General features: G+C 37.8%; 1 pseudogene; it reads right to left on the reverse strand.

Moving 5' to 3' along the window:
- Positions 1–1,365: 1,365 nt before the first annotated feature.
- On the reverse strand, positions 1,366–26,836 carry LOC128053584 (amine sulfotransferase-like; annotated as a pseudogene).

The following is a 26,836-nucleotide window of genomic DNA, read 5'->3' on the forward strand; positions in this document are numbered from 1 at the left end:
AATCATTTTGATGAATCAGCTTATTTTGCATAAGTTAGTTATAAGTAAGTTACTCTTTAAAAAAAAAATTGCTTGACCCAGATGCCGTCAGAAAGATTCTAAAATGAGACAGATCTGTAGCTTTATGTTCTCCACAATACGTAAAAAGATGTTTCATTTGTGCAATAAAAGTAAGGCAATTTCATGGAAGCATGTTAGTTAACAAGTAAACATAATGAAGATAACATTTAAATTGTGTAAAATTAATTTAGTTGAATAGGAATTTAGAAGTTTCCTAGAAATCATAGAATATGATTATTTTGATTCTGTTTCAAAAGAGTTTTAAAGAAGATTTGTGAACCGATCTCAATTTCCACAAAAATGTTAGGTTGGTGCAAACATAATTGTGGTTTCAGACTGTGACATTTAAATCACTATAGTAGGCTCAAACACATCTTTATTAACCAAAACTGGAACCATTACAATCAACAGATTTTTGCCAATGAGAAATACGTTGGTTTATTCCTGTAGCATAAAAATCTGTGCTTCGGGATTTGGTGAACTCTTGGAAAGCATTTTCTGCTTCCTGCTGGTTGTGGAAGTGTATTCCCTGTCAAAAGTTGTCAAGATGCAAAGATGTGGTAATCAGTTGTGAAGAGGTCAGGTAAATACGGCAGATGAGGCAAATTTTTGTCGTCCAACTCATTCAATTTTTGAAGCGTCGGTTGTGCGATGTGCAGCCAGGCATTGTCGTGGGGAAGAACTGGGCCCTTTCTGTTGACTAATGAGGGCTGCAGGCATTGCAGTTTTTGGTGTATCTCATTGATCTGCTGAGCCTAGTTCTCAGATGCAATGGTTTTGCCAGGATTCAGAAAGCATGATGCCTGTCTCTCATGTGAATTCTCTAGTTTGACATTCACATTGGTTAGAACTGAAGTATAAAGTACACTCAGAAAGTTGAAAGGATTTTTAATCTTTGATCCAAAATCTAATTGTAGATAAAGTACACAGAACAGAAAACTCTCTTGAGGCATTTACAATTAATGTTGCATAATTTCTGTTTTTCCCTTTATCACACAGGTTACCAAAGCAGGTTATCTCCCAAATCATTTTAATGTTTCAAATTTCAAAATGTTCATCAAACTCTTGGGAATGAATGTAAGCACTCTTCACTAATTTTATTTAATAGTATAGTTTTATCATCAACATTAGCTTGAGAAGTACATATTAAAATGTTTATTAAAATATGCCCACTAGTTTAGTAGACTGTTATGATTATTTTGCATTGATTCTATTCCTCATTTATGTCCCAGATGAAATTCAAGGGAAAAATCTTTCATGGGTCCTTTGGAATACCCTGTCAAATGTTTCATTTTTGCTCTGTGGTCAAGTGATGTTTCCAGTTTCCAACGCTACCTAGTGGGACAAGAACATCAACATCTGGGTAAAAAGGTAGCACTATGACAGTGAAAACTCCCTCCACCCCACTTTAATCTGTTCTCTGCCTTATTCCAACCTGTTCTCAAGTCAGTTACATATATGTCAGTTCTCCACGGGGTATGCTCTTTCACATTTCTTTTACAGTTATCAGCTAAGAAACAAATTTAAGGTGTAGTAAGACTGAAAGTAGGATTTAGTCCACTACATTTTCAGTTAGACTTCTAACAACCATTACCATTAAATTATAACATTTCTTTGGGGTGAAAAAAAAAAAAACTAAAATACATGAAGAGATTTGAAAACTTAAATATATTTTACTAAATGACAGGTACCATTCTTGGAAAACTACATCTGTTGTATAATATTAATTCTTAAAACAATCCTTAAAAGGTAAGTATTTATTATTCATAAAACTGAAATGAATTAGATTGGGAAATTTTCAAGTCATAAAGTCAGGATGACAGAGGGTTCCCAGAGCTGCCGTTGCTGCAGGGTACTTGATAGGAGCTGGAAACCACCATTAAGACAATTTTTTAATAAATAATTTACCATCTCAAGCTATTGGATTTTCTAGTGCAGACATTATGATTGGCATTTGGAAAAGTTAGCAAGCTACTATTGGAATGGAGAATGCTTCATATATGATCTACTTGAGCAATGAAGTTGAAAGTTGTTAATAAATAAGAAAAAATAGAATAATAATGGTAATAAAATTAGTATCTAGAGTAGATTTACACATAAGTAGTTAATGTTCTACTATCCATTATCATAATGCTTAACTATTAGTATGTTAGAGAATAAAATATGAAGAAAATAAAACAGCAAAAATTATGTTTTAGAACAATGTGCTTTAAAAAGTTTAAATTAAAAATTTTTGAACTTAAAGATAATCAAGAGGAAAATTTATTCTTAACAATTCCTGGCATGTTATAGGAGCACAATAAAATTCATTGCATATTGGTGAGTAATTGAATTGATAGAAGATTAGGTTAATGAGGTAATCTGTTGCTGGCTTTTCTTAACTACTCTAGGGGCCAAGGACTCTTACCATTTTTATAAATCCCTGAGCATCACCTTTGTGCAGGAAATACACCTCATTCCCTCTTGGCCCAAATTCATATTTTAGAATTGCATCACAATTGCCTTGCAATTAAACTTCATGTTTTGAAAGGAAGCCTGGTTGACACTAATATTCACATTCTCCTCGTTCAGTTCTTTCTCAAGAAAACTGCTGATTTTCAGCTGGAATTTTTGAGATTCTGAAAGAATTGTGAGTATCAGAGAGTACTTAACCAATAAGGAATCTATGAGTTGCAACTCAACATCTTCATTGTATTTTGAAAAACTGAAGGTCTTGGGCTTATTCCACATCCAGAGTTTGACTTTCTAATTCCTTCTATGAAAATCAGTACTCTGGTTGTCACCTCTGTGAGAGTATCCTACTGTTTAATTTTATAAGGATAGATCACCTTCCTATATTCATATAACACTTTTAGGATCTTATATGTTTCAGACTGTACTGGGTCCTGGAGGTTAAGACAACAACAGTCTGACAGCTTGCTTGTTAAGAGTTCACAATTTCAAGAGGAAAACAGTATAATTAAATACAGCGGGCACGAAAAAGAAAAGCGCAGGACTAGAGAGATTCACTGGTGAACTGGATAAAAGATGAAGGACCTTCTAAGCCTGATGAGCACCTTAGTACCTTTATATTTCAGATAGATTGTATTTCCCTTTTAGTCAATGGCAGAGGTTGAGTGTGATGGAGTGACTAAAATACTAGAACCTTAGTTATCAAATTATTTCTTTAAATAATATTTGTATAAGATAACTAATATAAAATCAAGATACCCAAGAATAGGAAGAGATAAGAATATGTAGCCAAAAACAGCAGAAACTAACAGAAATAGAATGACAATATTACACATATTGCAATATCTGAAATAATTAAATGACTATGGTATTTAAGATATCAAAGATAAAATTTAAATTAAAATTTGACAGAAAACTGGAAACTACAAAAATAATACAGAAAATGTACAAGAGATCCCGACACATGAATAGAATGAAGAATTTGGTGAGATTTAGATTCTAGTCAAAAATATTGGGTTGGCTATCTTCCAAAATAATGTAGTTTCTTGTGAGACAAGAAGCAGAAATCATGGAAATACAACTAATGAGAGAAGAGGGCAAACCAGACTCCATTTTGGGGAACTCTAGAAGGAAACGCAAAGGCTACACAGTGATGTACTTGCACCACATTCCAAGACAGCCGTGAGATGCTAAACTTCACCTCTTTCTCGTTGGGGCAAAAGTTGGGTGTTTCCATGCTATCATAATTTGCTACTATTTCATAATTCATGTTCTCAAAATGTGGCCTGCTTAACTCATCCACGGCCTGGCCTCCTGACTGCAGCAGTTGTTTGCTGTTGCCTACGATTCAGCTCTCTCTTCTCTCTCAGCCAAAGGTCCTGGACTGTGTTCTGACAACAGTGCCCGGGCTCATTCCAGAAATGACCTTGACTGGCCAAAGCTCCCCATAGAAAGCCTTTCTCCTTTTCCAAGAGATTGTCCCAGGGCTGTCACATGACCCATTTTGGCACTGAAACACAGAGAAGCCTCCAGTCAGTTTTCCCAACACCATTTATGGAAGATATAAGGCTTTCCTCTTTTATACTATCGGTTCCTTTGCTGTAAGTTAATTAACCGTATATCTGTGGGTTGTTTTTGAGCTGTATATTCTGTTCCGTTGTTCTGTGTCTGTTTTTATGCTGATATACTGTTTTGTTCCTATAGCTTTCTAATATGGTTGGAATATAAGAAGTGTGATTTCTTCAGCTATGTTCTTCTTAAGATTTCTTAGGCTACCCAGTGTCTTTTGTGGTTCCATACAAATTTTAGAAGGATTATCTGTTTTATTTCTGTGAAAAATTGCCATTGGAACTTTAATAGGATGCATGGAATCTGAAGATAGCTTGGAGTATAAGATATTTTTGACTATTAACTCTTTCAGTTGACGAGCATGGATTATCTTTCCACTTCTTTGTGTCTTCTTTAATTTATCAGTATCATTGTTTTCAATGTACACAATCTTTCAACTCTGGTTAAATTCATTCTGAGACGTTTTATTCATTTTGCTGCCGCTGCTGCTAAGTCGCTTCAGTCGTGTCTGACTCTGTGCGACCCCATAGACGGCAGCCCACCAGGCTCCCCCGACCCCGGGATTTTCCAGGCAAGAACACTGGAGTGGGTTGCCATTTCCTTCTCCAATGCATGGAAGTGAAAAGTGAAAGGGAAGTCGCGCAGTTGTGTCCGAGTCTTAGCAACCCCATGGACTGCAGCCTACCAGGCTCCTCCATCCATGGAGGCATTTGCAAATGGGATTGTTTTCTTAGTTTCTCTTTCTGATAGGTTGTTATTAGTGTTAACAGTAGTGCTATTAGTTGTAATTAGAAAAGCAGCACATTTTTATATCTAGATTTTGTATCTGACTTTACTAAATCACTGAGTAAATAACATTGACCAAACTACCTCTGAGGGAACATTAGAAACCAGTTAAGAAAGTGCAGTCACCAAACAAACTCTCAACTGAGAAAAAAAAAAGCTTAGTCATGATGGTAGGAAAATATGTAATAATTCTGCTCAGTTTTCCTCAACTTTCCCTAGAATAAGACTAACTAATGGGCAGGAGCTGCCAGATTCCCATTTCCTCACTTAGAATGGAAGGAGGAGAAAGGAAAATTGTTCAATAGTCTGAATAATTTACAAAAACTTGCTTTCCTCTTACATAATTGATACAAAAGAGTTGGAGTTTGATGAAAGCTATGGCAGGTGCCAGAGTTTGAGGGAGCCACAGCTGGATTATAACCCCATGGGTATCGGGACCAGATATTTATAGGCAACTGAATACAGTAAAACACGTATAGTGCTGAGAAGAAGTAGGCAAGAGACTCTGGGAAATTAAGAAATGTAACATTTAAAATGTATACATGGGAACTGGGGAAAATGAACATGCCCAGGTCTGGGAAGACACATGTTTAAAAAGCACCCAAACCTTCTAATCACACTGGGCTGATTAGTGAATGCCTTCCTCTGGATGGAAGTGAAGTGAAAGTCACTCAGTTGTGTCCCGACTCTTGGCGACCCCATGGACTATACAGTCCATGGAATTCTCCAAGCCAGAATATTGGAATGGGAAGCCGTTCCCTTCACCAGGGTATCTTCTCAACCCAGGGATCAAACCAAGGTCTCCCACATTGCAGGCAGATTCTTTACCAGTTGAACCACAGGGGAAGCCCTGGAGCCAGTTTACAAAGACTGAGAGATGTATTTCTTTTTTCAAATACCCAATTTTTAACAAAAATTCAAGAGTTATACAAAGAAACAGGAAAATTAGCCATAATCCAAGGAACAAATTAATCTCCAGAAACCAACCCTGAAAAAACATTAAAAATAAATTTATTTGACTAAAATATCAAAACAAGCCAAATAATTATCTGAAATAAATCAATAAGATAAAGGAGAACAGAGATACGAATAAATGGTATTAGGAAAATGGTTAACAAAATGAGAATATTAACAAAGAGACAAAGCATTCATTTTTTAAAAAAAGAACCAAACAAATTATGTGCTTCAACTGATAAATTCATTAGACAGGTTCAACAGAAGACTTGAATAGTCAGAGAAAGAATCTGAAAATTTGAAGACCAGTCATTTGAAATTACGGAATGTGAGGAGTCAGAAGAAATAGAATGACAAAAAGTAAACACAACCTAAATGGACTTTGGGAATATTATCAAAGAGAATTAATATGCATAAATCTATTGCATGAATTTCAAAAATAGGAGAGAAAGAGAAAGGGGTAGAGAATGTATTCGAAGAAATAATGACTGAAATATCTCTAAATTTGAGGAAGGACAGGTCTACCTAAAGAAGAAGCTCAACAAACAAGTAGAAGAAACCCACAGAAACCACAGTACTACATATTACATTCAAATTGTTGAATGTCAAAGAATCTTGAGTAGCAAAACAATGTAACTTAAAGTATGGTTGCTTTGCAGGTCAGGAAGTGGGATGATGCATGAAAAATGCTGAAAGAGAAAAACTATCAACCAAGAATTCTGTGTGCACCAAAACTCTCCTTTTGAAAAATTGAGAGAAATTAAGGCAATCTGAGATAAGCAAAATTTTAAGATATCCATTACCAACAAGATGCCCTTACAAGAAATGCTGAAGGGAGTCCTTTAAGTTGGAACAAAAAACCACAGCACAGTAGCTCAAATCCTTACCAAAATACAATAAACTCCAGTAAAGGTAAACACATGGACAAATATAAAAACCTGTATTTCTATCATTTTGACTCATAGTTCCACTTTATTCTGCTATGTGCTTTGCATAAGAAAAGCATAAGCGTTATTACTAAAAGCGTCATAGAATTTAAGTCATAGATAAATGCCTGATTCCATGAAATGTAATAGCATACTTCTTAGCAAAAGAACCCATAATTTGTATAGTATTTTATTAATATATTTTCCCTTATATACTTCAGAACAATTCTAATCAATTTCTCTATTTTTGAATAAAATGCAATATATTGAATTTCATGACTGAAGTCTTTTAATAAAATTTCATTTTAAATTGAAAAATAAATTAACTCACTTTAACAATTCAAGCAGTAAAACTATATTAGTGAATCAACATATGAATCAGAGATCACAAAATAGTTACATTCAAATGCTTCTTGTTTGGTTTATGCAATGTTTTAAAACAGCATTGAATGGAAATCAAATGTAAGCATTATTGGTATCACAAGAAAGCCACATTTCAAGATTCTCATTTTAAAAAAAAGAGAACAACTTGTAGAATAGGTCCACATTCTTTTCTCGCTAATTAGCCTTATCTTAGTGGTTTCTAACTTCAGCGCGTCCCTGTGCCCTTTCTTTCTTTTAAAACTGTGGGTGCTCCACACACTTGAGTTTGCCTTTGTTATTGCAGATGCTTACATGAAAAGGAATTATAATTGATGTTCATGGACAGGGAGAAAAGAGAACTAAGGAAGACCTGTAATGAAGAGAGGAGCACCAAATGAGGCTTTTGAGGAGCAATTAGGTACAGAGATAACTAGGAGAATGTGGTTCATGGAAACAAGGGTAAGGAAAGGTTTCCAAGAAATAATTTTAATAAAGAAAAAAAAAAAAAGCCTTCCTCTCTTACCTTGTTCATCTCCTCATGTATCACCATGTTGAAATATTGAAGTCATGCCCATGTTCATACCAGCCTCTGTGGGGATCAAACCAGAGGCTTCCTAACAGAGGAGAAATTAATAAGTAACAAAGTAAAGATGTTGCACCTATTAAAGAGTGATTGACAGCCTTTCTTTTCTGTTCTGGACTCTTCAGAATTACAAAGTTGCTACTACCACTAGTGTGTTCCCTTTGAAAAACAGTTCTCTGGGAAACAATGACATGATTTTAATAGAAATTTGCCTTCCCAAGGTACTCTGTCTGTAGGAAAGTGGGACTGTAGAAGGATCCCTAATATCTAAGGTAAACCTCTTCCTTTTCCTACTTGCTCTACCTGAAACCTGGAGGAGGACAAGGCAATCCACTCTAGTCAGTATTCTTGCCTGGAGAATCCCACGGACAGAGGAGCCTGGAGGGCTACAGTCCATAGCGTCGCAGAGTCGGACACAACTCAAACGACTTAGCATACACTATCTGAAAATAAATTTTCATTTTTCTGTCTTGTTGTCTATTTTAAGATCCTTGGGTAGCAGCTACCTACAATGGGTCAGGAACATAATGAAATCTTCCAAATGACTGAGAGCCCCAATTTCACCTTACAAAAGTCTCTTGCCTCATTCTATCCTCCTCAGAGTTGTAATGAACATTCTACAGGTGCCTTATAAATCCTACTCCAAACATTGGCTATTTTAGAACACATGCTTTGGGTCTAGTTAGATGAATTGATATATTACTCTTGATTCTCTTATGATCTAGTCAAAATGGTTTCTTGAACAATGTGCCTTCACAACCTTGACAATCCCCAAGTGGTCCTGCTGAAATTAGAAAAGTCACTGAGTGACAGATTAAGTGAACAGACAATAGTGACCGCTTAGGTGCATTCTACTTTCTATGCATTTCCTGGTGGTTCAGACAGTAAAGAACCTGCCTGCAATGGAGAAGACCTGGGCTCAATCCTTCGGTCGTGAAGATGCTCTGAGAAGGGAATAGCAACCCATTCCAGTATTCTTGCCTAGAGAATTCCAGGGACAGAGGAGCCTGGCAGGCTACAGTCTACAAGACTGCAAAAAGTAGAACAGAGCTGAGCAACTAACACTCACTCATGATTACCATTCGCCTTCTCCCTAAATCTATTCCTTATATTTGAGAATTTGACTAAATAGCAACATAACATGTTTCTTGATAAATTTAGAGTTACCTTTTCTTTTCAGAAGTAATGCTCAAAGTTCTCCAAGCCAGGCTTCAGCAATACGTGAACCATGAACTTCCAGATGTTCAAGCTGGTTTTAGAAAAGGCAGAGGAACCAGAGATCAAATTGCCAACGCCCGATGAATCATCGAAAAAGCAAGAGAGTTCCAGAAACACATCTATTTCTGCTTTATTGACTATGCCAAAGCCTTTGACTGTGTGGATCACAATAAACTGTGGAAAATTCTGAGAGAGATGGGAATACCAGACCACCTGACCTGTCTCTTGAGAAACCTATATGCAGGTCAGGAAGCAGCAGATAAAACTGGACATAGAACAACAGACTGGTTCCAAATAGGAAAAGGAGAATGTCAATGCTGTATATTGTCACCCTGCTTATTTAACTCTATGCAGAGTACATCATGAGAAACACTGGGCTGGAAGAAGCACAAGCTGGAATCAAGATTATTGGGAGAAATATCAATAACCTCAGATATGCACATGACACCACCCTTATGGCAGAAAGTGAAGAGGAACTAAAAAGCCTCTTGATGAAAGTGAAGGAGGAAAGTGAAAAAGTTGGCTTAGAGCTCAACATTCAGAAAACAACGATCGTGACATCTGGTCCCATCACTTCATGGCAAATAGATGGGGAAACAGTGGAAACAGTGGCAGACTTTATTTTGGGGGGCTCCAAAATCACTGCAGATGGTGATTGCAGCCATGAAATTAAAAGATGCTTACTCCTTGGAAGAAAAGTTATGACCAACCTAGATAGCATGTTGAAAAGCAGAGGTATTACTTTGCCAACAAAGGTCCATCTAGTCAAGGCTATGGTTTTTCCTGTGGTCAGATATGGATGTGAGAGTTGGACTGTGAAGAAAACTGAGTGCCAAAGAATTGATGCTTTTGAACTGTGGTGTTGGAGAGTCCCTGGACTGCAAGGAAATCCAACCAGTCCATTCTGAAGATCAGCCCTGAGATTTCTTTAGAAGGAATAGTGCTAAAGCTGAAACTCCAGTACTTTGGCCACCTCATGCGAAGAGTTGACTCATTGGAAAAGACTCTGATGCTGGGAGGTATTGGGGGCAGGAGGAGAAGGGGACGACAGAGGATGAGATGGCTGGATGGCATCACTGACTCGATGGACGTGAGTTTGGGTAAACTCCAGGAGTTGGTGATGGACAGGGAGGCCTGGTATGCTGCGATTCATGGGGTTGCAAAGAGTCAGACACGACTGAGTGACTGAACTGAACTTTCTTTTCAGAAACCTTTTCATCCAATGTTCTTTGTTATCTGAAGATTCAAATGTAGCTATCAAATTTGAAAAATGAAAAAGTGAGATCAAAACATCCTTAGGGTTTCTGTAGATATAAATAACCTGCAGAGGAAATAATGAAACAATTCTACAATTCTTGGTTAGCCTTACAGGTTTGGATTTTAACACACTAAGTATTAGTCGCTCAGTCGTGTCCAACTTTTTGTAACCCCGTGGACTGTAGCCTACCAGGCTCCTCTGTCCATGGGATTCTCTAGGCAAGAATACTGGAGTGGGTTGCTATTTTCTCCTCCAAGGGACTTTACCAACCATTCATAAAGGAGATTTCATTACTGTGCATTAGAGGATATCCCAGGTTAACCTGTCATAGAAAACTGTCTTGAGCCTTTAAATTCTATACCAATTCTACATAGTATTTAATTACAGGAATGCAGAATAATTCATTTCATCAGCTTGCTACTCATGGACATGTAGGTTGTTCCCAGTATCTGCTATTTCAAAGACTGATGGAATAAATAACTTCATTTCCAAGACATTTTACATGTGCTATCACGTAGGATTAACTTCTTAAAGTGAAGTTATTTATTTGTACATATGATTAACATCACAAATTACCTTGCAGAGATATTCAGTTTACTTTTGGTGAGTATTAAGTGATACTTGATACACAGTTAACACTGGACATGAGTGAAAAAAGGGAAAACTACTTAATAGATGATTTTGGAATAAGTATCCATATAGAAAAAGAGAAAGGAAATGCATTTCTATCTCATTCCTTACACTAAAATGCGTTTACAGTTGGATTAATGATTTAAGTATGAAAGCAAAACTTTGACACCTAAGAAAATAAAGGATATATTTCTGAAAAAGTATGGGATAAAGATTTTTGATGTTTTGAAATCTAGATGTTATGGGCACAATTAGCTTTGTAAATATATATAATATCAGTTTAGGAAAAGACAGCTGATTAAACTGATGAGAAAACAAAAATGTGGTAAGATTATAAATAAATCTGATAGGATTATAAATACCTGACAGGATCGTATACATATTTATAATATACTTTAATCAAATATTTTATTTTTCAGTTTATTTCTATTTTTAATCTACCTGATAACATAGCTAGACTACAAACTACAAAGAGGCTTGAAATTTATTTGACAAGACTAAACTTATTGTGATAAAATCAAATAATGATAAAATAATCATAGAAAATTAAAGTCTATTTTCTAAATAATTACACATAATTCCTGCACTCAAAAGCACTATGTTAAAACAAGTATTATAAGTAAGTAAAATTTATTCCAGGAATAAAATATCATTATTACTCAATTTTATTTCATTGTGGATTAAAGGGCAAGAAAAAGCATGACATCTTCAGAATTGCCCAAAAAGGCCTTTTATGTCATTAGATCTTTTCTGAAGAGAGCAAAAGCAAAAGAGAATGTAAAACTCCAATAAACCAAGAATACAAAAAAATCTTCAACATCATGTTCCACAGAAAACAATTTCAAAACATACCAAAACACAAAGACAAGAAAAGGTACTAAAAATACTAGTATCAAGGACAAGAGAAGAACATTACAAATATACACGGGGGAAACGGGGAACATATTTCTGGGATGGGTGAATGATTTTTCACTTCAGTCAGGCAGATCAAATTATCAGCAGGGTTGTTGATCCGTCCGCAAATATAACCAGAAATAGGCACAAATGTAAATATAAAAGGGTGAAACTTGAACCAAATCCCAACTTGTTCACTTACAAGTTGAGGCCATGTACCTAGACTATTTTAAGTTTTAATTTCCTCATCTCTAAACTTGAGATAAGGACACTTATTTCACAAGGTTCTAGTAGCTAAGTATTTCTTGAAAGGCCTACAACATTTTGTCAGCACTTTGCAAAGCTGTGTCAGCCTAGTGAGATTTTTCTCTTGCATTGGTTTGGTTTTTCCACCTCAAGAGGCTCGCTTACAAACACTGTGAACCAAGGGAAACAATCAATATGTTTGCTTACCTTCTGTTATCTCCCACGATTTTGACGAAAGGGCAGAAAGAAAACATAAAGGGTCGCAGAAAACCATAATAAGGTTGGAAAACATGACATGGAAACACTACATTCCCAGATAGTGAAAAACAGACTGAAGGAAAAAGGAGAAACACTCCACCAAGAGAGCAGAGAAAAGGGTGGTTCTTCCCCTGAAGAGTTCAGAGCAAACTGCAGGGAGAAGCAACCAGATTAAGGATCAGGTGTGGACATCGAGCCCTGGGGCAGGGTAACTACTAACAACCTCAATTCCAGACAGCTGGTTGCGTGGGTGCTGCCTCTCCCGATTTCTAGGTTCTGTAGAGAAAAGCTTTAACTTGAATAAATCTTGAGAACCACTCTTTCAGAGAGTGGTTTGTCTAGGTAACCAGTGGGTTGTAAAACCCAAGGGAGAGAGAAGAGCTCAAGGAAACTCTGGACTTTGTTATCAGATGCTGGAGGAAAAAAAATACACATATAACAAAAATATCAAAGGCAGCTTTACCCGGGAAAAAAAGGCAAGTGTTCTCCCTGGAGATTAGGAGCCTTTATTTTGGCATTTGAGGGGATTTGCAGCCTGGCTCCCTCTCTGTTCCAGCCTCACTCAAGCCCACCTCACAAAACTACCCCATTGGTCTTTCCAGTAAAAGAAAAGAATTTTTAGGAAAAAACTGCTACAAAGGTGGAGGAAAGGAAAAGCACTCAAGCCAGCTATAATGATCAACCTAATTCTTCATGGTAACAAATTGTAAGGGGTGATCACTGAGTTAGTGAGGCAAATTAATAGAAAGTATTAAATATAAAACAACAGGCCCAAAATAGAGATTATGCTAAGCCACAAATATCCAAAGTAAAACAAGCAGTTACAGTCTGACTCTCTAGGAAATGAAATCTTAAACCAGTCAGTCAGTCAGGAGTCACCTAATGAACACTAGCTAGGTAACCTGCCTGAGACACCCCAGTGGATCCCCTAATGGAAAGTAAAATTGTAATAACCAACCTGCCCTTTTTGCAAGGTACAACTTCCTTGTTCTCTCTCCTCTCTGCCTATAAAAATCTCATTTTGTACATCTTTGGAGACTTTCTCTCTGCTAGATTGGGTGCTGCCTGACTCAAACGGAATTTTGCTCAAATAAACTATTAAAAAAAATTTTAATGTAAACATAAAAGGAGCTACTCATTGTGGGGAAATAAACAAGATGGTGCCCTCAGGCCCCATGTTCTGTAAACAAGGATTTTGCATGGTTATGTAACAGTCGAGATCTGTGCATTGAAGATGCGCGTCCACCTTTGTTCTGTAAGAGTATCTAACCCCTACCTGACCAGCCCCCTTTTGCTGTTGCCTGAGGAGATTAAACGTGTCTGCAGCCCCAATGGCTCCTAGAGTTTTCTTCCAGCTTCCCTGCTCACACCTTGTCTTCCCTGTGTTCAACGAACAATGTGAGAAGCGTGACACTCAAAATTTGGATAACTCTTCCATTGGTCTGTAAGTCACCCTATCGTTCTGACTTTTCTGCAGATTTTAACTACTAAAGTTTTTAAGTGTAAATATTGTACAGGAAAATAAAATGTGTTTCTAATTTAAGATGAAATGTTCTCCAGAGAATAAAAGGAAAATTAATAAAAATAATAGTCGCGAGTAAGGCAGCCAAACGTGGTAGAAAAAGAAATCATGGCCTTTGCCTTTATAGCAGCAAAATCCTGATAGAATAGACATTGCCAAATATTTCTAGTTCATACTAGCCTCAGGAAATTTTTTGAAGTTGAAACTGAGGAGGAAATCTGTAAAATGCATAGAACGACATAGTGGGCTTCCCACAAGCCCCAGTGATAAAGAATCTGCCTACAAAGCAGGAGACACAGGAGACATGGGTTCAGTCCTTGGGTTGGGAGGATGCCCTGGAGGAGGAAATGGCAGCTCACTCCAACATTCTTGCCTAGAAAATCCCATGGACAGAGGAGCCTGGCTCGCCACAATCCATAAAGATTGCAAAGCTGAACATGACTGAACACCTGAGCATGTACACACACAGAACAGCCTGGTACACTTGGTAGACAGGAGGATGGCCCGATGCAAGAGTGACAGCATAATGCTGTGTGGTATGGTGGAGTACCGCAGAGATAATGCCTGGCCCTTTATTCCCCCATTAATCTATATATTTCATCAATTCCAATCAATACCTAAAAATTACTGGGGGAATTAATATTTTAAAAATAATGTTGATAAGGATTTATCTTATCAGTTGTAAAGTTTAAAACAGTGAAGAACTGCCACATGGTTAAACATATACCCATTTTTGCATATATCCAAATCTCAGAGGGAGAAATTATGGAAATAGTATTCAAAAATGAGATTGATAATACCTAGCACATCAGCAAAGATTGATAATTCTAATCAATGCTGAATACATGACTAAAAAGGCATTCTTATATGCTATGAGATGAAATATGTTGATATACTATAGAAGGCAGTTGCAGGGGTTAATGGTCAGCTGCCTGTTACTCTGGCTAAGCCATGAGAAAATCACCATGGGAAAAGAATAAAAGCAAAATATAGCAATACAGCATAACCCAAATAAAAGTATATGGGGTTGATTAGTTGGGAGTCGCCATGCCCTGCTAAGCTAAGGAAAAACATAATGCAGACCTTGGAATGCCAGGTCAGCGCAAGTTCAGAACACTGCTTATGCACACACTAAGATGTTTTCCCAAGGCATATGCAGGTCTATGACCTCCAGCTCAGTGATGCCCCTTGTACAAGAAAATAACAAAGATAGTTCAAAGTCATCAATAAATGGAAGACGTTACCAGGGACACAGGAGGCTGACTTCATCGTAGCACAACAGATACTTTCTGCTTGCCAAGACACTAAGTAAAAGTGATGTGGCTCTGGGGAACAGGGCTCTTGATCCAAGAAGTCTTCAGTTCCCCGGTCCCATCTTTAAAACTTTCATTCTGTCTCTAGTTTTTTTTCCCAAAACTTTGTGTCAACCACTTTTAATCCCTACCTGCTGCACTGGCCGCAGCAGGTAACATATAATGCTCTTTTGACCTGGTCAAATGTTTGCCTAAAAGAGAATTTTTCAGTTTAAATTTTCCAAATATTTTCAGAATTGGTTTAATATAATGCCTACCAAGTCTTAAAATATTTGGAAAATTTAAACTGAAAAATTCTCTTTTAGGCAAACATTTGACCAGGTCAAAAGAGTGCAAATATCTTTAAGAATGTTTATGTGATGTATACATTTGCTACGACCTACCAGTCCATCAATATACATTTGATATTGCATGGCTATACAATATAATTCTACTACACTATTAAAAAGGATAGAATTTTATGGCCTGACATGAAAGAACTTTTTCAATATTTTGTATAACTATTCAGCAAACAATGTATATTGCAACCTAATTTATTTATATGTTTATAGTTCCATATATTTTTTAGATATATAGAATAATGAAAGGTATAGTAATCCTGAAGAAATGTGGATGATTGGTGCTAGGGAGCAATATTTGAAAAAAGTATTTTTATTTATAAAAAGGACTATTAGCTATTTATATGATGTATTTTAGCTTTTTTGTTCTTGAGGTCTTTTGGTGCTAAATAATATGGCATGCAGGAAGCAAAGAGGCAGGAGGATGGTCCCTTGGCATGGTGGTCTCTTGGCAGGGTCCAATTGGTGCAGATTGTATTCCAGGAAGGACACTGTCAAGTGTTTACATATGTTCAGTTCTGTTAAGATGTCCCTCAAAATAAATTTAGCTTAGCACCTGCTGGGTCTAGATGGTACCTGTAAAAATAAATAATCCTGTTTTTAATTCTGACTGAATATTTAATAAAAGTTCAATAGGAATCCCATGTGTCTGTCTCAAAATTATTTGGAGTTTTTTCTTTTAATCCTTCTAATGACCTCCGTGAACTTGTTCAAAATTTTTCTGTTTAGTTGTACTTTACAATAAAATTAGTAAGCACATTGTAAAATCAAAAGCTCTTAGTTCTTTCATCACTCTGAAGCACTATGATTGTTTTGATTCCATGATAGCAGTGATTCATATTCATCCTTTGGCTCCTTCTCCATTTCCTGTAGTACAAATAAGGTCCTTTTTTAAAATTAAACAAAGTATTAAATTTCAAATTAGGCAGCAAAAGAGAGACACTAGGATATTTTGGGCTGGATGAAGTATAAGCTGGAATCAAGATTGCCAGGAGAAATATCAATAACCTCAGATATGCAGATGACACCACCCTTATGGCAGAAAGTGAAGAGGAACTAAAAAGCCTCTTGATGAAAGTGAAAGAGGAGAGTGAAAAAGTTGGCTTAAAGCTCCCAACATTCAGAAAACGAAGATCATGGCATCTGGTCCCATCACTTCATGGCAAATAGATGGGGAAACAGTGTCAGACTTTATTTTTGGGGGCTCCAAAATCACTGCAGATGGTGATTTCAGTCATGAAATTAAAAGACGCTTACTCCTTGGAAGGAAAGTTATGACCAACCTAGATAGCATATTCAAAAGCAGAGACATTACTTTGCAAACAAAGGTCCATCTAGTCAAGGCTATGGTTTTTCCAGTGGTCATGTATGGATGTGAGTTGGACTGTGAAGAAAGCTGAGCACCAAAGAATTGATGCTTTTGAACTGTGGTGCTGGAGAAGACTCTTGAGGGTCCCTTGGACTGCAAGGAGATCCAACCAGTCCATTCTAAAGGAGATCAGCCCTGGGTGTTCTTTGGAAGGACTGATGCTAAAGTGGAAACTCCAGTACTTTGGCCACCTCATGAGAAAAGTTGACTCATTGGAAAAGACTCTGATGCTGGCAGGGATTGTGGGCAGGAGAAGAAGGGGACAACAGAGGATGAGATGGCTGGATGGCATCACCAACTCGATGCACATGAGTTTGGGTGAACTCCAGGAGCTGGTGATGGACAGGGAGGCCTGGTGTGCTGCAATTCACGGGGTCGCAAAGAGTCGGACGTGACTGAATTGAACTGAACTGAGAATATTTTCATGAAACTCAGGAATTTTTTTTTTCCTATTACTTAGATTCCAGTGTATCTTTGAGGCACATTAACCACTCATACAGTGAAATGTAATAGAGAAAAAGCTCATGGCCTTTTCCTTTATAAGAGCAATACCTAAATAGAAATATTGCCCTCATACAGTTTCAAGATGTGCATGCATGCTCAGATGCACAGTCGTGTCCAGCTCTTTGTTACCCTATGGACTATAGCTCACCAAACTCCTCTATGGGATTCTCCTGGCAAGAATATTGGAGTAGGTTCCCTTTTCCTCTTCCAGGGGATCTTCCAAATCAGGGATCAAACCCCATCTCTTACTTCTCCTGTATGGGCAGACAGGTTCTTTACCTGCTGAGCCACTGAGGAAATTTCAAGATAAGGTATGATAATTATCGCGTTTTTGAAAATAAAATTTTTTTAACCAGGAATCTTAAAGAAATCAAAATAAGAAAGTCAAAATAAAAATGAAAAGCAAGCATTTTGATATATATGTCCAAAACACAAACTAGACAAGTATTTCTTTATTAGCTCTACCTAGAATATCTATTTTTGAGTGTTAAACAGATGAGGAAATCCTGGAAGTTGTAATAACATTGTTAGAACCAACATGTAGTTCCATTGTGTGTGTGTGTGCTCAGTCACTCAGCCATGTCTGACTCTTTGTGGCCCCATGGACTGTAGCCCTCCAGGTTCCTCTGTCCATGGGATTCCCCAGGCAAGAATACTGGAGCAGGGTGCCATTTCCTCCTCCAGGGGATCTTCCTGATCCAGGCATCGAACCCATGTCTCTTGTGTCTCCTGCATTTGCAGGCATATTCTTTACCACTGTGCCACCTGGGAAGCCCCAAAATTCCATTTTGTATTGTTGAAATTTCTGTGCACACCAAGGTTTCCCTGGTAGCTCAGATGGTAGAGTCCGCCTTCTGTGCAGGAGACTCAGTTTCGATTCCTGGGTTGGAAAGATCCCCTGGAGAAGGAAACGGCAATCCACTACTGTATCCTTGTCAGGAAATTCCAGGGATGGAGGAGCCTGGCAGGCTACAGTCTACGGGGTCGCAAGGAGTCCGACATAACTGAGGGACTTCACTCATTACTCACACGTACACCAAGAAAATAAATTTGTTAGAAAGTTGCAAATATGGACTTTTCTAAATTACACAGAAAAAAAACTGTAATTTTTTTAATCCAATGTAACTCACTAACTCACTTGATTAATAAAGAGAGTCAAAGTTTAGAATTTTACAGAGTATAAGAGTAGAAAACCAGTTTCAGAGAGTCCCTGGGTTTCTGCACAAATGTTCCTGGTTATAGGTCCTACACCAGACTGGAAGAATCAGAATTTTGGCAGATTGTTATAAAAAATCTGCATTTTAGCAATCCAAACATTCACACTAAAAATTCAGAATCAAAATAATAAGTGATAAAGCATTGCCTTGGTTTTGATGAATGTTTTCTCTCGACCTCCAGAGAAGCCTTTGTGAAATGTTATTTGACACCCAGTTAAAATTTCAAGATAAGACCTTACTAACCTGCTAGGACTCATGTGAAGAGTTGACTCTTTGGAAAAGACCCTGATGCTGGGAGAGATTAGGGATAGGAGGAGAAGGGGACAACAGAGGATGAGATGGCTGGATGGCATCACCGACTCGATGCACATGAGTTTGGGTGAACTCCAGGAGTTGGTGATGGACAGGGAGGCCTGGCGTGCTGTAGATCATGGGGTCGCAAAGAGTCGGACACGACTGAGTGACTGAACTGACTGAACTGAACCTGCTAGAGGTTTCCTCACTGAAGCTGAAATCCAGGGAATCTCTACTCATGAGAACTGAGTTAGAATAGACTGGCTGATAAGCCATAAATTATCATTTCAATAGAGGTAAATGAGAGTGGTTATCTGGGTCATGAAGATCTTTTTTGTATAGTTCTTCTGTGTATTCTTGCCACCTCTTCATAATATCCTCTGCTTCTGTTAGGTCCATACCATTTCTGTCCTTTATTGTGCCCATCTTTATATGAAATGTTCCCTTGGTATCTGTAGTTTTCTTGGAGAGATCTCTAGTCTTCCCCATTCTTTTGCTTTACTCTATTTCTTTGCACTGATCACTGATTGCGGCTTTCTTATCTCCCCTTGCTATTCTTTGGAACTCTGCATTCAGATGGGTATATCTTTCCCTTTCTCCTTTGCCTTTTGCTTCTCTTCTTTTCCCAGCCATTTGTAAGACCTCCTCAGACAACCATTTTGCCTTTTTGCATTTGTTTTTCTTGGGAATGGTCTTGATCACTGCCTCCTGTACAGTGTCACAAACCTCTGTCCATAGTTCTTCAGGCACTCTGTCCATCAAATGTAATCCCTTGAATCTATTTCTCACTTTCACTGTATAATCATAAGGGGCTTGATTTAGGTCATACCTGAATGGTCTAATGGTTTTCCCTACTTTCTTCAATATTAGTCTGAATTTTGCAATAACGAGTTCATGATCTGAGCCACAGTCAGTTCCCGGTCTTGGTTTTGCTGACTGTATCAAGCTTCTCCATCTTTGGCTGCAGAGAATATAAAATTATTAGACTAATAAATTCAGTAATGCTGCATAATACAAAATTAAAATACAGAAACCTATTGCATTTTTATATACTAATATTGAATAACCAAGAGAGAAGTGAAGAAAAGCAATCTCATTTGCAATTTCATCAAAAATAAAAAAATAACTAGGAACAAATTTAACCAAGAAGGTTAAAAAAAACTGTACTCTGAAAACTATAAGACATTCAGGGAAGACACTGAAGACAAGTGAAGAAAGGGAGCAATATACCGTGCTCATAGATTACAAGAATCAGTAGTTTTTAAATGTCCATACTACCTAAAGCAATCTACAAATGCAATGCAGTGCTTGTCAAACAACCAATGGCATTTTTCAGAAAACTAGAACAGATAATCTTAAGATTTGCATGCAACAGCAAAAGTCCTCAAATAGCTAACGCAATATTGAGAATTATAACATAACAGCAGGAATAACGGCAGGAATTATCACATCCCAGCTCATCTTTCCTGAACTCAACAATAATTGAAATTTGTCTCAGATCTGTTCTCACATATCTTTTGGACATTTCCTCATGGGAGAAGGCAATGGCACCCCACTCCAGTACTCTTGCCTGGAAAATCCCATGGACAGAGGAGCCTGGTAGGCTGCAGTTCTTGGGGTCGCTAAGAGTCGGACACGACTGAGCAACTTCACTTTCACTTTTCACTTTCATGCATTGGAGAAGGCAATGGCACTCCACTCCAGTACTCTTGCCTGGAAAATCCCATGGACAGAGGAGCCTAGTAGGCTGCCACTTATGGGGTTGCACAGAATGGGACACGACTGAAGCAACTTAGCAGCAGCAGCAGTCATCATGCTTGCATAAGCTTCTCTTTGATAGTGATTCTCAGCTTTCCACGAAACACAGAATTTGATTCCAGGGGAGATTTTTAATCCCTTCAATGTCCAAATCGGCAGTGATAAGGAAATAGGGTTTAATCTGAGGGTAATTTATGCTCGGAAATGTTCATCTTCTCTCGTTTCACCTAATGTTCATGAATTAAGACTCTAATACATTTTGAGAACCTTAAAAGTAGGAATCAAAGAGATTAGAACACTTACAAAGGTGAATAGCTCCCCCAACAATTTCTGATTTTATGGCAGGAATTTTCATTGAACTGAATTCTTCAGGGGCCTTTAGAGATGCTTGATGTCTCTCTTTAGACAAGTCCTTAATAACATAAGAGTGGAAATGACAGTGCCACATCTACAATTTTAAAAATTGGTTTAATTTTGTCATTTCCATAACAACAACAAAAAAGGTACAGTACAGCTTGCAACTAAGAATGTTAGTAACTTTTTGTTTCCTCAGCACTTTTTAATGATTACTGAAGTATTGGTTTCTGAAATGTTGGAGGGGATGCCCTGTTCCAATAAAGGTCTGCCCAAAATATTAACTAAAGGTGAAATGGAGAAAATGTTTTGGAAAGGCCTATATAATTTTGATGTTGTGCTGCAGTTCGTTCTCTTCTTCACTCTAAGTAATCCAGTAATCTTTTCATTTTGTCATTTTGGAGCCCAAAAAGTAGAAGTAATTGGGAGCCCATCATATCATCACATAAAATTATACCATTTTGTATTACCTAGTTCTGTCTGCTGGGGGACCTGGAAGCGATGAGAAGTCAGAGCAATGAGCATACCTAAAGCCTAGCTCCTGATTTCTAAATACCATTTTCTATTTAGAGGAATCATCGTTAGTGACTGTTCGCAGTGGTGGTGCAGGGAAAGTTCAAATGAGCCTAGGACATCTCCCACACCAGAGGGAGCACAAAGAACACTGGAGACGTGTCAGAAGCACACAAGAGCCCACCTGGCTTCAAGGCTTCTGAGAAATTCTGGGAGATCTGAAACACTAAAATAAATAATGACAATACAGATTATACCCTTTAAATAAGAAAGAAGATATGAGCCTAATGAGACATATTGGCAAGCTTTTTGGTAATCGGCCAGGAAAGGTTTTAGTTTTACAGCACAAATGTTATGTAAGTATTTATATAACAAGAAACAAAAATCCGCAGTTCTTTCTGGGATTCATTCAAGCTTATACTTTAACTCTTTGTAATACACATGTACTAAAGACAAGGTCAGCTTCACAGATGTTAGGAGATAGTTTACAGTCGTATATTTTCTATGGACATGTTTCTTTAGATGCTTTTATTGTTTAGTCACTAAACGGTGTCCAAATCTTCTCAACACCATGGACTGTAGCCTGTCAGTCTCCTCTGTCCACAGAATTTCCCAGGCAAGAATACTGGAGTGGGTTGTCATTTCCTTTTCCGGGGCGGGGGGGGGGGCGGGGGGCGGGGGTTCTTCCTGACCCTGTGATAGATACTTGACTCAAACTATTAGACCCAAAATAGATAAACAGCTTATCTTGCTTGGTTAACAAATGAATCACTGCAAATTTATTTTGAGTGCAGCATCAATTTTTTTTTAAATTTTTGTGAAGCCATTTTGTTGAGACGAGAAATTCTGTTTAAAATTTTGTATTTTTTCTGTCCACTTCTTTCATGTAACTTAGGAATACTGTGACAACTGCTTAGTCTGCTTAGATGAATGCACGTTGTATCCTTTTAGCTCAGCTATAGTGTTATTAGGGTTTCCCTGATGGCTTAGTGGTAAAGAAGCCACCTGCCAGTGCAAGAGATGTGGGTTCGATCCCTGGGTCAGGAAGATCCCCCAGAGAAGAAAATGGCTACCCACTCCAGTATTCTTGTCTGAAAAATCCCATGGACAGAGGTGCCTGGCGGGCTATAGTCCATTGGGTCGCAAAGGAGTCAGGCATGACTGAGCAGCTAAAACAGCAATATAGCATCATTGTGCAGTAAAAACACTGCTTTATCTGTTCATCAGTAAAAGAAATCCGTCCACCACTGTGCCTTCAAAGCATGGCATTCAAATCTATTTCTCTTATTTTTCCATGATAAGAATGTCCTGGTAATAACGAGTAAACTATTAAAGTTATGGCCATACGTACTCTGAAAGGCAGTTTATTTATAACGACATTATTGTGATCATTTTTTGAGGTAACATGGGTTGTATTATATAAACTTTGTAACTACTAACCCAAACCTTTGTTGGAAAAATATAAAGGAGAAAAAATACAATATTTCTCTGGAGACATATGTCCTTTACTCAGTCCACGTGTGGTAGCTCTGAGTCCTTCCAACAGAGAAGTTCAGAAAGGCAGGAGGACAAACCAGGAGGAGCCCCGGAAAATGAGAAACCTTCTGATGCGAGGATCAGGACTCCTTCCATCCTTGTTTAAAGTAAGAACTTAGGAAAGAAAATTATACGTTACTTGGGAAAGATAAACAGAGTTATGAGCAAATTGAAGTCAAAGCAAGTGAAGCAGCCAGGAACCCTAAGTTGAGCACAAATTAGCAGAGAAGTACCAGTGGATGCAGGCTTCCCCGGTGGCTCAGATGGTAAAGAACCCGCCTGCAATGCAGGAGATCTGGGTTCAGTCCCTGAGTTGGGAAGATCCCCTGGAGGAGGGCATGGCAACCCACTCCAGTATTCTTGCCTGGAGAATCCCCAGGGACAGAGGAGGCAGGTGGGCTACAATCCACGGAGTCGCAGAGTCAGACGTGACTGAGTGACTAAGCCCAGCATCAGCGGATGCAGAATCTGAGGCTGGAGGTGCAGCACAGCTCTACTGTGGACCTCACACAAGCCGCATCGCTTCCGCCTCAGCCTGATTAACTTCCAGGAACCCAGACTCTCAAGGAGCCAGCAAAAATCAGGAGCAACAGAAAGCAGTTAGAAAATGTAGCCAAAACAGTTTTCTACTCACTGCTGCTGCTGCTGCTAAGTCGCTTCAGTCGTGTCCGACTGTGAGACCCCATAGATGTCAGCCCACCAGGCTCCCCCGTCCTTGGGATTCTCCAGGCAAGAACACCCGAGTGGGTTGCCATTTCCCTCTCCAATGCATGAAAGTGAAAAGTGAAAGGGAAGTCGCTCAGTCGTGTTTGACTCTTCGGGACCCCATGGACCGCAGCCTACCAGGCTCTTCTGTCCATGGGATTTTCCAGGCAAGAGTACTGGAGTCGGGTGCACTCACAGTAGCTACAAAAAGTATCTATACAGGTTTAGCAATAAATTTAACAAGAAAGGAGCAAGGCTTTTATATGAGCAGTGTTCTTTACCACGTAACCTGAAAGAAAACAGAAATAAATGTAAGTGCAATATTTCTGAATGGAAATACTCAATTTGTAAAGGTGTCACTTATTAAATTATAATCTAAACCAATAACAAAATTCCAATAGGATTCTTTATGAGAGTGATAAATTTATAAGTTAAAATGTCAATTTTCTGTAAAAAGTTTATGAGCCAATGTGTCATTATACAAGAATCAAATCATATACATAAAATTATTTATAAGATAATGAAGTCTATTATAGTTTGTAAGAAAATGATACAATATTCAATAAATAATGCTGGGTAAGTTTGCTTTATTTGAAAAAAATACATTTTTTTTAAATTTTATTTTTTAATTTTTTAAAATAAATTTATATAGAAGTATAGTTAATTTTAAGACAAATCAACCCTGAATACTCATTGAAAGGACTGATGCTGAAGCTGAAGCTCCAGTATTTTGGTCATTTGATGTGAACAGACGACTCACTAGAAAGTCCCTGATGCTGGGAAAGATTGAGGGCAGAAGGAACAGAGGATGAGGTGGCTTGATGGCATCCCCAGTGCCATGGACATGAGCTTGGGCAAACTTCAGGAGACGGTGAGGGACAGGGAGGCCTAGCGTGCTGCAGTCCATGGGGTCGCAAATAGTCAGACACAACCGGACCGCTGAACAGCAACAACAACAACAACCATAGTTGATTTACAAAGTTGTGCTAGTTTCTGCTGTATAGCACAGTGAATCAGTTATTCATATACATATTTCTACTCTTTTTTAGATTCTATTCCCATACAGAGTATTCTTAAACATAAAAATAATATCCAGATGAAATAAGACATAATTCATGAATATGTGGTAACACTTGAGATACAGATGTTGTAATTGTTGTTTAGTTGCTAAGTTATGTCCCACTCTTTTGCGACCCCATGGACTATAGCCCGCCAGGCTCCTCTGTGAGATACAAATGCTCATAAGTAAAACACAGGATGTATAAGTCATAAAACACAGTTGAGTCATTTGATTACTTTAAAATTAAAATCTTAAAAGTGAAAATAGTCCACAAGCAGTTTATTTTAAATTGACAGTGCCTAAGGATCACAGATTGATCACATGTTATGACCACCCCTTTTGCTCAAGAACTTCAGAAATTACTGAATGAAAAATTTAGAGATATCCTGTAATTGTTTGCCACAATATTAAGGGAATCTTCTTTTGATCAGAAACTGAGGAATCCCTGGAAATAGAAACAGGTCACAAATGCGCATGATATAAAGCTACTACATTAATATTTATTAATCCCTGAGGTTTTTCAATAATGAGCCAAAGGCAGTCAAGGATTACAACGTTTAAAAAAATTGTCTTTGGGATTTGATCTCTTGGGATTATTTGTATTTGGCTGAGAATTTTATTCTTCATTTATTTCCCAGATGAACTTCAAGGGGAAACCTTTCATCTTTTTTTGGAAAATCTTGTGAAACCTTTCACTTGGAGCCACAGACAACGTGATTTTTCCAGTCTCTAACAGTACCTGGGACGGACAGCAAAGAAGTTGCTTCAGTGAAGTTTTAAGGATGGGGAAACATCATAACTTAGTGTCGGAAAAAACATTATTTTTCCTCTTTTACTTTTTTCTTTGCCAAGTTCCCAGTTATGGCTCCACAAAGCCATGACTCACCCACTTTATGGAAGCATGCGAACAAACTTACCATTGTATTTATATTATAATTACATATAGACAATGTGCCTTCAACTACCTGGGAAAAAAAGAAAGTTACTATAAATTGATGACTGTGTTGTTCCAGGCTAACACTGGTTATTGTACATTACAGAAGTACTTAAAAATTCCAATAAGATCAGTCAGCTAATATTTAGCAATGAGGACATGAATTTTCACATGGAGATTTTCATAAGTAGTCCAAGGTTATACATTTATAATGCAAAGCTAAAATTATTACACCTTTACCCAGTTTAGATGTGAGACAGCCTTAAACTAATCTTACAGAGATACTGATTTCTGATGACAAACAGCCGCTGATAGGAGGAATAGCAATAAAAGAAAATGATTTTAAAAATACGTGGAAATATAAACAAATGAAACTCCAAATAAACTGAAAACACAAACAAAAACTTAGTGAAGACTGGTACCAGTTCTTATTTTTCAAGAGAAAGGGGAAACTTGTACCTCAGATTAAGTGAAAGAAATACTAACTTAGAGAAATACAAAGCCAGTGTTTATTGCTACTGGACATAAACGCATATAACCTTTCATGTGTTCCAATTTATTTGTCATATGAAGAATTCATTTACTCTGCAAACTCAAATCACCAAAGGTCAAATAAATGAGATGTTTTTATAAGTTTTATCATATGAGATGTTGGTATAATAAAAGATATCTAATAGCCCCTCTCAATAGTGAAAGAAAGTCATTTGTGTTATTAAATCTCCCTAGGGGGAGGTTCAGGACAAATTATGGAGATGTAAAAGCAGCCTGTGATGGACAACAGTACAGTCATCACCACATCATCAGTTCTGTGGTCTTGTTAATGAGGCGAAAGAGTTTCACATTAAACGAACACTAAATGAACAACCACTTTGTGCCAGGCACTGTGCTAGGCATTGGTAGATTTTCAAGTGTCAGGCAGCAAGAACTTACAATGTTAGGATATTTATCAGATACCTTCCAGGAAAACACGATGTAGTTTCTTGTAAGACGAGAGGCAGAAATCAGGGAATGCAACTAACTGGGCAAGAGAAGAAGGCCAAAGGGCCACCATTTTTGGAAGCTCTGGAAGGAAACCCAAAGACCACACTGTGGTTCACTTGCGCCAGAGTCCCAGACAACCATTCATGGCTAATCGTCACCTTTTCGAAGGAAATGGCCTTCTTTTCTTGCAAACGACGTTGGCTTATTATAGTTTCATAACTTGCTACTGGGTCATACTTCAT

The sequence above is a fragment of the Budorcas taxicolor genome, chromosome 9 (assembly GCF_023091745.1).
Source record: "Budorcas taxicolor isolate Tak-1 chromosome 9, Takin1.1, whole genome shotgun sequence".
In the NCBI taxonomy this organism is placed as follows: Eukaryota; Metazoa; Chordata; class Mammalia; order Artiodactyla; family Bovidae; genus Budorcas; species Budorcas taxicolor.